This window comes from Malaya genurostris, chromosome 2 (genome assembly GCF_030247185.1).
Source record: "Malaya genurostris strain Urasoe2022 chromosome 2, Malgen_1.1, whole genome shotgun sequence".
NCBI lineage: Eukaryota > Metazoa > Arthropoda > Insecta > Diptera > Culicidae > Malaya > Malaya genurostris.
The window spans coordinates 337,417,750-337,433,557 of NC_080571.1; positions in this window are offsets into that span (position 1 = coordinate 337,417,750).

Sequence of the window (15,808 nt, forward strand, 5' to 3'; positions counted from 1 at the left end):
AACGACGACACAAAAACACCTTTAATTACGTCGGTATATGGGTGGCCTAATACTTCACCAAAATCACAATAGATGTCGCCTTTGCGCATAATAGCCTTTTCATAAAAGCCACTCGGCCAACCTGCCCTTCGGCCTACTAGCCCCGGTCACCCCTATTTAATCCAATCCCGTTTTGATTGAGTGGATCTTTTTCAACAGCTAAACACTAATATTCATCGTCGTAACTCTGAAAAAAAATTAAATTCTAGATAGTTAAAGTAGACAGCATAATAGATTAGTTTCCGATGAACAATGTGTAGGATGTATCATTTGGATAAAAGATGAGAAAGTTCTATGCCTGTTGGAGAAGGAAAAATAAAATCTCAGCTCTACTGGACTTTTCCGTTGCTTTTAAATAAGTAAGACAATAACTAAATAACTATTCTGAAACTACGTTGATGGTATTAAATCTGTACTGTTAATCATTTTAAAACACTGTATTAAAATATAATTTCATATTGAAACATTGCACCAAAGCAGTTTCAAAACTTGCCAAAGACTCCTAATGCCCGTGGATGAACTTTGATTTGTAGGCTTCACTGAATATCAAAAACAATCACTGAAAGCGATCTCATCGAGATGCTGAAAATATTCACATAGTGGAATTATTAGAGCATGTTTCTAAAAAAAACTGGACTTTGCTCAGAAACAAGTAAATAAAATATATTTCGAAAGGATATTGAACAATACGTTACACTCAAAGGTTTGTATAGACATTAATCTGCTAACAACCGATAAAAACAATGTTTGTGAAACTTTACACAAACACTTCACTACAGTTGGATTGAAATACCTCGACTGGGTCTTGCTCACTGCAAAAGATAGACCCAGTAGCAAAGATAATTAAAAATAATTCCTTTTCTCGGATCCTATCCGAATCCATTAACATGATGATTTAAATTGGAATTTATCCAGAATGTCTCCAAGTCGTCAATGTCGTCCCAATATTCAAATCAGGTGATTCTAAAAAACCTGATAATGATCGTCCAATAGTGACTCTCTCCGATTTTAATAAAAATTACTAATAACTCATACTTGCAACTTTCTGGATAGATACTCTATACCATGCATTGTGGATACAAAAGCAAGAGCAGTACAATTATTGGTAAAACTGAGCTCGTAGACAAAACTTTAAAAGAAACAGACTCAAAAAATATGTAGGCGCTTCATTTATAGGCTTTCGACACTCTTAATCACGAAATTCGAAGTAATAAATTAGAAATACATGAACTCGGAGGACTTGCTAACAGTAGTTACTTGGAAAACAGAACCCAATGGGTTCCCATTAATGGAAAAACAAATTCTCTAAAATAAGTAAGCGTTGGTGTTCCACAAGGAAAAAATATTGGACCCTTGCTTTTTTTACTGTACATCAATGACATTAGTAAAATTCCTCCTTCTGGTACTTCAAAATTGTACGGCTTTCAACGATTTGTGTACGAGGATGCAGATTGGAAAATTGACGATTGCAATTATGTAATGAAAATTGCGAAAATGTTACCGCAGAGACGGGAATCGAACCCATCACTAATGCCTAACCGGGGAAATTGTTTTACCAATCAAATTACCCTGCATATGAAAACACATGAAGAGAAAGTCCAATTGACTAGACAGAAACCAGGCATGCTTCGCTGTACTTGGTCACTACGGCATTCAACTTACAGTCCTATATCTACGGAAACAAATTCAACAGAAACACACACATATCACATCGATCACAAGTCTATTATTCTTCTCTTCTATTTTGCCGCCGACACTGATTCGAGGTTTTGATACGGCTTTGTTTTGTCCAAATGTCAACCCAAACTCTATTATATGGCTCATAAACAGAAATCTACAGATCCTACACACATATTTTGTTAGAAAATTGCTTTCTCTGAACTTACCGAGGTATTTGTAATAAGAATAAATACTAGAAGATGGAACATGATTTTATTTTGAGAAAAAATTTTGACCGATTTACATACCCAGGGAGTTTTTCTGGTCCGAGAGGTGAGTAATCATTTCTGTGTGTTCGAAACAAAATAAAATTAACATGCGGGAAAACTCGTATTTCACTTCTATGCATACGCTTGGTACTCCGTTTTCATTAGATATTCGCTTTCAGCTAACATCGCGTTTAAACTAGCAGTATTTGTTTTAAATTCAAATAAAAAATATTTTAATATTCTGCACAGACTGTATTAGATCTACAACTGATAATACAATTGGCTTACTTAGGTCTATCACAAAAAAAGCTAATTTGTCTGAATTCAGTTTTTTATATAACAGTTCAAACCAATCAAATCTTCCAACACAGACTCGAACCAGTGATGGTTCGTAATGTGAAACAACTTAAAGTTTTTTTTTGTCATGCAACGTACCGAACTGTTGCATTTCGATTTGAAATACGTTGCAGCGCGTGGCATCGATGTACTGTTATACTGTCGCGCTGCATTTGCTGCGAGGAGCAACATCTTTCACTGATACAACTAGATTTCTTTGCAACAGTACTCCGTTGCTTGTATCGTTGAAGCGCTGCGGTATCTCCAGAGTAGAAAGATTCCAGAAGGTAATTTTAAGCATCCGTTTCGATTGAAATGAAATAATTTATTTGTTTAGCATGATAACGCTAACATTTGCACTGACGAGTAAAAGACAAAACGTAAAGAAAAAATTCAAAACGGTTATGTGCCCTAAGCGCAAACAGGACAACCCCTAAATGGCTAACATTTTCTTCTTTTTTTCAAGTTTAAAATTGATCTGATGCTTTGAGCTTCGCATTTTGAATTCAAAATTGATTGAACTTTTTGCTTTGAAGAGTTTTTTCCAAACTATTGAGGTCGTTATATTGTTCAAGTTTTACAAGAAAAACTTGCGTTTTTGTGGTACAAAATTCTCTATATTACCGATTAACCAAACCAATAACCATGACAACTTGAAAGATTCAAATGTTCAGCACTGAGTCACTACTTTTTTAGCAGAATAAATCAGTAACTACACCAAGTGCAAACCCTCGAGTATATCAGTGATTTCAATTATCAGAAAAACCGAGAATTGAAGAATCTACTTGATACGATTTGCATAAAAAATACTTATAATAATCTATGGGTTTGATTACCAAGTCGGTACAAAATTGTACAAAGTCCTAGGAATGGTCAAAAATTGAATGCGAAGAACAACTGCCGGATGCACCAGCTGGAAGTATCCTATTTCAACATTAAACTACTCCGCCATGATTCAGACGATTTTCACAAATAATCGAATGTATTTTTAAGTATTTTTGAATGCAAGGTCGGTTAAAAACTTTGAGAGCAACGCATTTTGCAATGCCAAATTCGGTTCTTCTAAATAAAATGTTTTTATCCGGTTTTTGAATTCAAAGTTGTTACCGACTGCCGCTGTGAATGAGGCATGGTTTACTTGTTTGTTACGGAAAACCTGATCTTTGCAGCGTTTCCACAGCGACAGTCGGTACAAACTTTGAAGGCCGAAACCGCATAAAAACAATTATTTCGGAGGAACCGGTTAAGTTTTTTTCCGGTTTTTACATTCAAAGTTTTTTTGGGCCGTTTCCTGCGAAGAAAAGATGTTCGGTTTTGCATTCAAAAATACTTCAACGGATTTTTAAAACTTTCTAATTTTTGCTTTCAGTCTTTCAGTCTTCTTTTCGTTGGATATTCAAAAAGTATCTCTTTTGAGAGTATTTTGCTTAACATTAACCAACATTACGATCATTATTGCAGTTATTTTAACTCCTGCATTAGTTTTGAGTTCGCCAATGTTCTTCGCCTTGGTAGAATTGCTTTAAAATAAATCCACAAAAACTTCTGCTTTGTAGGAACCGTATTTTTTTACAATTGGCACGCACAGTTTCAAAATGTAGAGTGCTTCGAATTGTATCGGCGAATAGAGAATAGAGAATAGAGATTAGAGAATAGAGAATAGAGAATAGAGAATAGAGAATAGAGAATAGAGAATAGAGAATAGAGAATAGAGAATAGAGAATAGAGAATAGAGAATAGAAAATAGAGAATAGAGAATAGAGAATAGAGAATAGAGAATAGAGAATAGAGAATAGAGAATAGAGAATAGAGAATAGAGAATAGAGAATAGAGAATAGAGAATAGAGAATAGAGAATAGAGAATAGAGAATAGAGAATAGAGAATAGAGAATAGAGAATAGAGAATAGAGAATAGAGAATAGAGTATAGAGAATAGAGAATAGAGAATAGAAAATAGAGAATAGAGAATAGAGAATAGAGAAAAGAGAATAGAGAATAGAGAATAGAGAATAGAGAATAGAGAATAGAGAATAGAGAATAGAGAATAGAGAATAGAGAATAGAGAATAGAGAATAGAGAATAGAGAATAGAGAATAGAGAATAGAGAATAGAGAATAGAGAATAGAGAATAGAGAATAGAGAATAGAGAATAGAGAATAGAGAATAGAGAATAGAGAATAGAGAATAGAGAATAGAGAATAGAGAATAGAGAATAGAGAATAGAGAATAGAGAATAGAGAATAGAGAATAGAGAATAGAGAATAGAGAATAGAGAATAGAGAATAGAGAATAGAGAATAGAGAATAGAGAATAGAGAATAGAGAATAGAGAATAGAGAATAGAGAATAGAGAATAGAGAATAGAGAATAGAGAATAGAGAATAGAGAATAGAGAATAGAGAATAGAGAATAGAGAATAGAGAATAGAGAATAGAGAATAGAGAATAGAGAATAGAGAATAGAGAATAGAGAATAGAGAATAGAGAATAGAGAATAGAGAATAGAGAATAGAGAATAGAGAATAGAGAATAGAGAATAGAGAATAGAGAATAGAGAATAGAGAATAGAGAATAGAGAATAGAGAATAGAGAATAGAGAATAGAGAATAGAGAATAGAAAATAGAGAATAGAGAATAGAGAATAGAGAATAGAGAATAGAGAATAGAGAATAGAGAATAGAGAATAGAGAATAGAGAATAGAGAATAGAGAATAGAGAATAGAGAATCGTGCTATAATCGAAAGTCTTTCAGGTGCTTGGAAATAATTGCATAAACTAGCTTTAAAAATTCTGTTTACACTGAGGTCTTTTTTACGATTCTTCATGTGTTTTTACGTGTTTTTCCACGCGGATTTCCGAAGTTACGCGCTTTTGAATTCTCTGTTCTAAAGTCGTTTTTTCCAAATTTTGTTTTCAGATTACACCATTTCACAACGTTTTATATATTTCTAAGATATTTGGCATCTAAATTTTTTTCGTTTTGCGGTTTTTTACGCGGTACGTATCCCCTGCGTGAAAAGAGAACCCAGTGTATTCACTTAGCTTCTGAATTTTTAAAAGCTTGGACGAATTTGACGCCTATTTTTATTGTTTATAAAAACCAGTTCCAATCCTCCTGGTAGCGTGATTATGCTTATCTCATATTAGTCATATCTTCACAAATATTATTCATGGATTCTTCGATAAAACTTATCATTGAATGTTGAACGAAAACAAGAATGAAGTCAGTTTCGTTTTCGTAATTTTTGACCACTATTCTCCGATGCCTTAGGAACCGGAAACTAGAAATCGATATATCTGAAATCGGTCCTTTTGGCAAGCTACTGAATAAAATTCAGTTTAGAACCAACTTTGAATCAAATTGAGAATAATTTTCGCTTTGAGATTTTCAACATACTTCACCCTGTAGTTCCGAAACCGGTAGTCAGATCCGGAGGAAATTCAACAGCAATTTATGATATTGTGTGACTGACATTCATTGGAAGTTTGTGAAAATCGGATATGCTATCTGTGAGAAATAAAGAGTTCAGTTTTAATAGTTTTTTACCACTATTAGAGACATTGTCATTGTCAGTATATCGAAAATTAAATTTTATGGCCCTCAACAAGCACAAAGCAAAGCCGTGTTATTACATTCCTTTGGTGGAGTTTGACCACCTGTTTTAACAAATTTCGCAACAAATTCATAGAGTACAGAACCGTTACATGGCTGGTGTTACGGATTTCACCGACGCTAAAAATCCTGCCATGTCGGGGCTCGAAGATATATCTGGCTTGTAAGACCAGTACTTAATGCATTGAACCGCCAACCCAGATTTAACAAAACACGCTCAATGTAAGGATTATATGGCTAGTTTCGGATCCGGTAGCCGTATCAAGATAAGCGTTCTATGAGATTGTGAGGTCTTTCTATTGAATTCAAGTTTGTTAAAATTTTAAAAACCCCTTTACTTAACTTATGCAACGAATATACCGATATCTTTATTCTGAAAAATGACCTATTAAATCACAATAATTTTTATAAGCAGTCCATAAACATGAGTGATACTTCACCAGTCTATATAAAGAATTATCGCAATGCGCAAAGTCAGAAAGAAGAACTTTGTCGGCAAGTCGATAACCTAATAAAAAACGACATAATCGAGCCATCTATATCACAATATAATTCCCCCATACTATTAGTTCCTAAGAAGTCGGAAATTTCCAATAAAAAATGCAGATTGGTGGTTGACAACCGCCAACTCAATAAAAAAAAATTAGCAGATCAATTCCCACTCCCAAGAGTTGACGATATTTTCGATCAACTTGGCCGTGCAAAATTTTTCACAACCCTAGATCTCATTTCACCAGATAGAGATTGAACAAAATTCAAAAGAATTTACAGCCTTCTCCTTACCAGAAAGAGGACATTTCAAATTCAAACGACTACCGTTTGGACTCAACGGATGATGTCAATCGCACTAAGCGGTCTAAATCCCGAATGAGCTTTTCTCTACATTGATGACGTTATCGTTATCGGTTGTTCAGTAGAGCACCACTTGAAAAATTTAAGCAAAGTATTCAACTGTTTTAGACAATGTAACCTAAAGCTAAACCCTGCTAAATGTTGTTTCTTCAGAAACGAAGTTGTATATTTAGGACACAAAATAACAGACAAAGGGATTCTGCCAGACGATGCAAAATTCGAAACCATTCGAAATTACCCAATTCCTTAAAACACTGACCAAGTCAGAAGTTTTGTGGTATTTTGTAATTACTACCGCAGATTATACCAAATTTTTCACAAATTTGTGCGTTAGATAATCTTGTTAGGAAAAACGTAAATTTCAGTTGGACTACTGAATGTCAAATATCATTCGATGCGATAAAAAACTCATTAGTATCTCCCAAAATCCTACAATATCCCGATTTTCAAAAAACATCCATTGTGACTACATATGCTTCAGATTATGCCTGTGGAGCAGTACTATCACAAATGCACGGATCTGATGATCTGCCTATTTCTTTTGCCAGTCGCGCGTTTACAAAAGGTGAAAGAAATAAACACATCATTGAAAAAGAACTAGCAGCCATACACTGGGCTGTCATGCATTTTCGACCATACCTTTATGGACGGAAATTTATAATAAGAACTGCCCATCGACCACTAATATACCTTTTTGGAATGAAGAACCCTTCATCAAAATTAACTCGTATGAGACTAGACCTCGAGGAGTTTGATTACGATGTAGAATTCATTTCAGGAAGATGTAACGTGGTAGCAGATAACCTTTCTAGAATAGCTATAAATTCGGATCACTTAAAAGAAATGACTGTATTGCGAGTACAAACGAGGTCCATGCAAAGCAAATCTTGTTTAGTCAAAGAAATAGCCGGAGCCTGATCAACTCCGAGTATATGATGCAATTTGCAGTGAACAAGTGCACAATATGAAAAAAGTTGCCTTCACACTATTAGAAAATGGCACACCACCGGTCGATTCATTAATGTTGTTTGAGAAAAATTATAAAAGAAGCCTTACTCTAGCGTACGGATTCAAATTAATAAGTAAAAATCTTCCAGAAATATTCCGAAAATCGAAGAGGGTACCCTACAAACAAAATAATGAAAAAAAAATCCAAGAACAACACTGTAGCTATTTCATCCGAAGATACTATATTGAATTTTTTCTTACATGAAACTTCTTTATCATTTCATAAAGACAATTGAAGTTCAAATTTAATAATTGACCCTTTTGAGGGTTAGTTCTGACTCCTACTGCGTCCATTAGTTCATCCAATAGCAAAATTTTAATAAAAATGATGTGCTGATACAAACAAACTCAAAATAGGTTACGAAATCAACAACAAAATGTATAAAAATTTAAGCTTATCTAATAATTTATAGCAGTTAATCGCTTGGTTCAAATAATGTTCTTAAGTAGATTCAATAATAAATAACGAAATAGCTAATATGATATTTAAAATATAAGAGGAATATGTTTTATTAAACTCAAATCGCTGTGATTATATTAGTATTATATTAGGTTAAGAATTCTATGTAAAAGTGATGATACGGCCAAGAAAAACTTATGTAAATTGCCTTAAGAAATAAACGTATTTATGACTATATTTAATTTCGTGAACATGAACGACTTCAAGGAAATCGGAAACAAAGTTCTACGAAACGTTAACGTTATAATATACAAACCACCTGAACCACTACAAGACGAGACAAAAATTCAACAAATCCTTGAAACTTACCACAACTCATCTTGGAATCACACGACTGTATAAAAAAATTAAGAAACTTATACTATTGGCGTAACATGAAATACATGATCACCAAATATGTAATATCATGTAGTCTATGTAAAAAAAACAAACATTTCACACCAGTACAACAAAAATTTACAATAACCTCTAGCCCCCATAAAACCTTTGAATATAGTATCTATCGACACAGTAGGGCCATTCACTTTAACTTCAAAAGGAAATAGATATGCCGTGCGATTGAAGCAAATATATTGTAATAACATCAATCCCTGATAAATCAGCCTCAACGATACCAAGAGCTATTGTAGAAAATTGTATTTTAGTTTATGGACCGATGTCAGCAATTAGCACAGATCAAGCCACAGAGTATAAAGGAATCTTTGATAACATTTGTGATATGTTAAAAATTAATCATGTTTGTTCTGCCGCATATCACCCCCAAACAATAGGAGCATTAGTAAGAAACCACAGATGCTTGAATGAATATTTAAGAATTTTCGATAATGAACAAAAGAATGATTGGGATGACTGGATTCCATATTACAGTTTTTGTTATAATGCTACCCCCAATTCAGATCATAATTATTCTCCATTTGAACTGTTATTTGGAAAACAAATAAATCAATTTGAAAATGCAAACCTAAACCAAGTAAAACCAGTTTAACAGTTCGGCTGAAAAGTTCGTATCGTTTAATAGAAACACACATTTTTTTTGCCAAAATTCGTTTGTATTATTCAACATAATTGCCATCAGAGGCGATACAGCGATTATAGCGATATTCCAAACTTTTTGATACCATTTTTGTAGTACGATTTGTCCTTTGCCTCAAAATAGGCCTCAGTTTCAGTGATTAGCTCTTCATTGCTTCTAAATTTTTTACCAGCGAGCATTCTCTTGAGGTCTGAGAACAGGAAAAAGTCACTGGAGGCCAAATCTGGAGAATACGGTGGATGAGGGAGCAATTCGAAGCCCAATTCGTTCAATTTCAGCATGGTTTTCATCGACTTGTGACACGGTGCATTGTCTTGATAAAACAAAACTTTTTTCTTCTTAAAATGAGGCCGTTTTTTTTAAATTTCGTCCTTCAAGCGCTCTAATAACGCTATATAATAGTCACTGTTGATGGTTTTTCCCTTTTCAAGGTAGTCGATGAAAATTATACCATGCAAATCCCAAAATACAGACGCCATAACCTTACCGGCCGATTGTTGAGTCTTTCCACGCTTTGGGTTCGGTTCATCGCGTGCAGTCCACTCAGCTGACTGTCGATTGGACTCCGGAGTGAAGTGATGGAGCCATGTTTCGTCCATTGTTATATATCGACGAAAAAAATCGGTTTTATTTCGATATAACAGCTTCAAACACTGCTCAGAATCATCAATTCGTTGTTGTTTTTGATCGATGGTGAGCTCACGCGGCACCCATTTTGCACAAAGCTTTCTCATATCCAAATATTCGTGAATAATATGTCCAACACGTTCCTTTGATATCTTTAGGGTGTCAGCTATCTCGATCAACTTCACTTTACGGTCATTGAAAATCATTTTGTGGATTTTTTTCACGTTTTCATCGATAACAGCCTCTTTTGGACGTCCACTGCGTTCATCGTCTTCGGTGCTCATATGACCAGTACGAAATTTTGCAAACCACTTACGAATTGTTGCTTCGCCCGGTGCAGAGTCTGGATAACACTCATCAAGCCATTTTTTGGTATCGGCGGCACTTTTTTTCATCAAAAAGTAGTGTTTCATCAACACACGAAATTCCTTTTTGTTTTCATTTTTTTCACAATAACAAAAGTAGCTTCACTCAAAATGCAATACCTCACAAACTAATAATCAGACAGCTGTCAAATTTATACACGTATCTTTTGAAGGTTGGTACTAACTGAAAATTGTATGGATTTAATTTTAGTGGCGCCCTCTCATAGAAACGATACGAACTTTTCAGCCGATCTGTTATAATTACGACTTGTACACAAAAGAGCTAAAACACAAATTTCAGAAAATTCATCAGCACATTAGAGAAAAAATAATCAAGGTTGAAACAAACAGAACAAATGTTTCTAACCAAACAGAAATAAAATTGAACGATACAGTTTACTTAAAATCTGAAGGGAGAAGGAAACTTGACAGTATACAATCAGGACCATATACAGTTATTAACGTAGAAGATGTAAATTCTCTCATTATAAATAAGGAAACAAATCAAAATCTTCTAGCTCACAACAGCTGACTGATAAAATTCCAATAGAAAATTGAATAGCTAGAAAAAAAAATTATCTTATATAATCTAATCATTTATGTCCAGAATAGCTATAGCACTCTTCTCCAAAAGGAGGGAGGTGTGGCATACCATATACCATGTGACCTTAGTCATACTTATCCCATCATTTGTATTGTATCATTGTATTTGACCCATCCAAGTGTTCTGATTTCCTCGGTCAACCTTTTAAAAATGCGCTTCCCGCATTTTTCAACATAAGACAATGCCAGTCAGTCACACAATTACCTCAGTCAAAATTGACTACGATAAAATACAAGATTGCTTGTGCAACAAAAAGTGGAGTTCAATACCCAAATTAAAATTCCGTTCACTCACGCTTCTCTTCCCTTCCGCTCCCGCTCACGAATCAGATAGGGCTAGGCTTAAGTTTGGATAATTAGTAAACGGCAGAAATGATTGTGCCACAGAACCGAAAGCTCGTGTTTTTAGTAACAACGAAGATATCACATTATGCCATCTTTGAGGATATCAAGTGCATATATTTCGCACATGCACACCGATCTCGACTCAGCTGCAGCAGACCAAATAAAAACCCCTCGGAGCATCCTTACTTCGCGAGAGATGAAAACCGATGGTCATATGAATAAATGAAATTGTAATACTATTTACGGTGCAAGGTCAGTATCCCGATGAATCTAGAAACTTCAAAAGAATTACGTAGATAAATTACAAAACTAATAATTAGTGAATTTAGCAACATTTATTTCAACGGAACACTTTAGATTGAATCACATTCCGACAAATAACTCCAACCAGGAAATTCATAACTCGATTTAGGTCTGTTTGTTTTGACTTATGACTGCTTTATCGTCGAGATACTCTGAGTTAATGAAGCATTTAATAAAACATGCCCGGCAACACAAACAAAATATAGGTAAATGCGCTACAGGTAGCAGCTCCCGAACGGGGCCAGTAACATGTAGACCGTAAAGTCTGAGACTAGCTGGCGGCCGATAACTTGTCGGAATGTCAGACGGACCCCTCGTTGCGAATGAGCCGACAGCAGCACCGCAAACATCGGCATTCGTTTCCGCTTACATTTCACCTCGGTAATGCACTGCGGGTGGATCGCTCCTCCAGACGACTTTGACCTAAACCTGACCAGGTGGAAGATGTTGCCTCGGTTACGGAGTCGCTGTACGCTGATAGAAAATTTCTGTGCTGACACAACCAGCTTAAATACATTCGGTGCTAATGAATGCCTACGCCTACTGCGACCGCGACGGCCGGTCCGAGAATAAAATCGTTACCCGGATTTGAATTGCCTCGGGCAAGCCTCCAAAATGCGGAGAAAAAATCGCAAATGACAACTTATGAAACCCTTAATAAAAATGCAATAAATTGCCTTTTGCCTTCTACCAGAAGAAAAGACGAAACTCTTCAAAGATTGCGTGCGGCACGATCGAACTCTACGCCGCGACCCGTTCCAGGGTCCGAATCAAGTCAAGTTGAAGGAGTTCGGATTATGCCTAGCTCGCATCGGTACTGCTTTGCGCTCTGTCGCGTCGATCGTACGAACAAAGAGCGCCAACGGGGTGTGTCACAATGGACACTTTGGTAGATTTATTATGAAGTCATTTCCGCGTGTTGAAATTGTAAATCTACGGCTACGGTAACTTAGTTACGAAGGAGTCTGATGCTGTCCTCTCGAAACATTTTTAAATATGATTTAAATGAAACCCATTCCAGCTTGTTTAGGTCAGCAAAATCAAAGCAAACTCGTAAAGGAGACATTTTCATTAGGAACTGTGATTTCGCTTTTGGAGTTGTAAATCGCTTCTGTGATAACTGAATTAAATACTACGTCTATGAAACCAGCAGTCAATCGTGAATTGCTGATGGAAGCGATAAACTTTGAACGAGAAATTCAATCATTCGACGATGTGAATATTTGACCATGTATTGTTTAATATGGTCATAAAACGCATCCAAAACAAGTCGAATACTCACCTACCGTGCAATTGTGTGTCTTCGAACCATCGTTTATAACCAATAAATTGGTTGAGCTTGATCAAACGCACTCCCCTGCAATGGCGAAGTTCATGACGAAGCTATGAATAATTTATTGGAATTTTTGTTGAAGGGGACAATAGAGTTAAGCAGCGATGATTTCTGTCGTGAACCACAGACAGGCATCGTGACATTTCTTCTAATTGCCAATAAAATAAAGTGCAATGTTGAATTATATGGATTCGAACAGCGATTCAAGATATGACATGACATGTCATACGGTCAAAAGAAATAAACAATACTTCAGTTGTGTTTATCTGCTTTAATAGATGCTGAGAGTAGACTGTAGAAGAAATCGCGCTTTGTTACTTTTTATCGTATTCAACAAGAGCAAAGAGTAAAAAAGAGTTAGAAGAATTAAAAGAGTAAAAGGAGTAAAGAGTTAAAAGAATAAAAAGAAATAAAGTAAAATGAGTAAAAGGAGTAAAACGAGTAAAAAGATTAAAAGAGTAAAACGAGTAAAATGAGTGAAAAGAGTGAAAAGAGTAAAACGAGTAAAAAGAGTAAAAAGAGTAAAAAGAGTAAAAAGAGTAAAAAGAGTAAAAAGAGTAAAAGGAGTAAAAAGAGTAAAAGGAGTAAAAAGAGTAAAAAGAGTAAAAGGAGTAAAAAGAGTAAAAAGAGTAAAAAGAGTAAAAAGAGTAAAAAGAGTAGAAAGAGTAAAAAGAGTAAAAAGAGTAAAAAGAGTAAAAAGAGTAAAAATAGTAAAAAGAGTAAAAGAAGTAAAAAGAGCAAAAAAAGTAAAAAGAGTAAAAAGAATAAAAAGAGTAGAAAGAGTAAAAAATGTAAAAAAAAGAATAAAAAGAGTAATAAGAGTAAAAAAAGTAAAAAGAGTTAAAAGAATAAAAAGAGTAGAAAGAGAACAAAGAGTAAAAAAACAAAAGGAGTAAAAATAAATAAAAAGAGTGAAAATAGTGAAAACAGTAAAAAAGTAGGAAGAGTAAAGAGAGTGAAAAGAGTAAAAGAATAAAAAGAATAAAAGGAGTAAAAAGAGTGAAATAAGTAAAATTAATGAAAGAGTAAAACGAGTAAGAGGTGTAAGAAGAGTAAAAAGAGTAAATAGAGTTAAAAGAGTAAAAGGAGTGGAAGGAGTAAAAATAAAAAGAGTAAAAAGTTTTTACTCTTTAAAAGTAAAAAGAGTAAAAAGAGTAAAAAGAGTAAAAAGAGTAAAAAGAGTAAAAAGAGTAAAAAGAGTAAAAAGAGTAAAATGATTAAAAAGAGTAAAAAGAATAAAAAGAGTAGAAAAAGTAAAAAGAGTAAACAGAGTAAAAAGAGTAAAAAAAGTGAACAGAGTAAAAGGAGTAAAAAGACCCATAAAAAGTAAAAAGAGTAAAAAAAGTAAAAAGAGCAAAAAGAGTAAAAAGAGTAAAAAGAGTAAAAAGTGTAAAAAAAGTAAAAAAAATAAAAAGAGTAAAAAGAGTAAAAAGAGTAAAAAGAGTAAAAAGAGTAAAAGGAGTAAAAAGAGTAAAAAGAGTGAAAAGAGTAAAAACAGTAAAAAAAGAGAAAAAAGAGTAAAAAGAGTAAAAAGAGTAAAAAGAATAAATAGAGTAAAAAGAGTAAAAAGAGTAAAAAAAGTAAAAAGAGTAAAAAGAGTAAAAAGAGTAAAAAGAGTAAAAAGAGTAAAAAGAGTAAAAAGAGTAAAAAGAGTGAAAAGAGTAAAAACAGTAAAAAAAGAGTAAAAAGAGTAAAAAGAATAAATAGAGTAAAAGGAGCAAAAAAAGTAAAAAGAGTAAAAAAAGTAAAAAGATTAGAAAGAGTAAAAAAAGTAAAAAGAGTAAAAAGAGCAAAAAGAGTAAAAAGAGCAAAAGAAGTAAAAAGAAGTAAAAAGAGTAACAACAAAAAACAGAATAAAAAGATTAAGCAGAGTAAAATTAGTAAAGAGTTAAAAAAATAAAATGAATAAAAAAGCAGAGTAAAGAGTAAAGAGTAAAGAGTAAAGACTAAAGAGTAAAGAGTAAAGAGTAAAGAGTAAAGAGTAAAGAGTAAAGAGTAAAGAGTAAAGAGTAAAGAGTAAAGAGTAAAGAGTAAAGAGTAAAGAGTAAAGAGTAAAGAGTAAAGAGTAAAGAGTAAAGAGTAAAGAGTAAAGAGTAAAGAGTAAAGAGTAAAGAGTAAAGAGTAAAGAGTAAAGAGTAAAGAGTAAAGAGTAAAGAGTAAAGAGTAAAGAGTAAAGAGTAAAGAGTAAAGAGTAAAGAGTAAAGAGTAAAGAGTAAAGAGTAAAGAGTAAAGAGTAAAGAGTAAAGAGTAAAGAGTAAAGAGTAAAGAGTAAAGAGTAAAGAATCCAATTAAATTAGCCGTGAAAACAATTTATTGAATTTTAAATATACAATTTTTTTCCAGAATTTGCTTGCATGAAAAAAAATTGATTCAACTTCTTTTCCAATTCATATCGTGCATAGTGCAGTGCTTTTCAACACCAGCAAGTAGCTCACACTTGCCCTTTTTCAAAGGGTGACTAGTAAAACCTCCATGAGTAAAATCTTCTCTATTCACTACTAACGCTAAAAAAGTGCTCCATTTCGCCAAAGAAAATGTTTTAAAACCGTCTGAAAATTGCTTCGTCATAAAGCAAACAAAGATAGAGCATCCAACCCTAAAACCGTCTGGAGTAAGTCTCTCTGCATTTCTCGTCGCTGATATTAAATTTGATAAAGGATACATAATTGAATGACACCGTACCGAAGCTCCTGATGCTTAATCTAGGGCTAATGAAATTAGAATTTGACGGGCAAAACAGGATGCAACGGAAAATCCACACCAAAATAAAAGTGATGGATAAATCTTTATGAATTTGACATTTATCATTATTATTCGTATCCGCGTCTGCACCGATGAGGGATGCGATTTGAATGCTTTTATTTATTCTTTCCGTCGTTTCGTTTTGCATTAATCCATTCAAATTTACTTCCTGATGATGCTGATGATGATGATGATACTGCAGAAATCTTGGGGGGTGTGGATC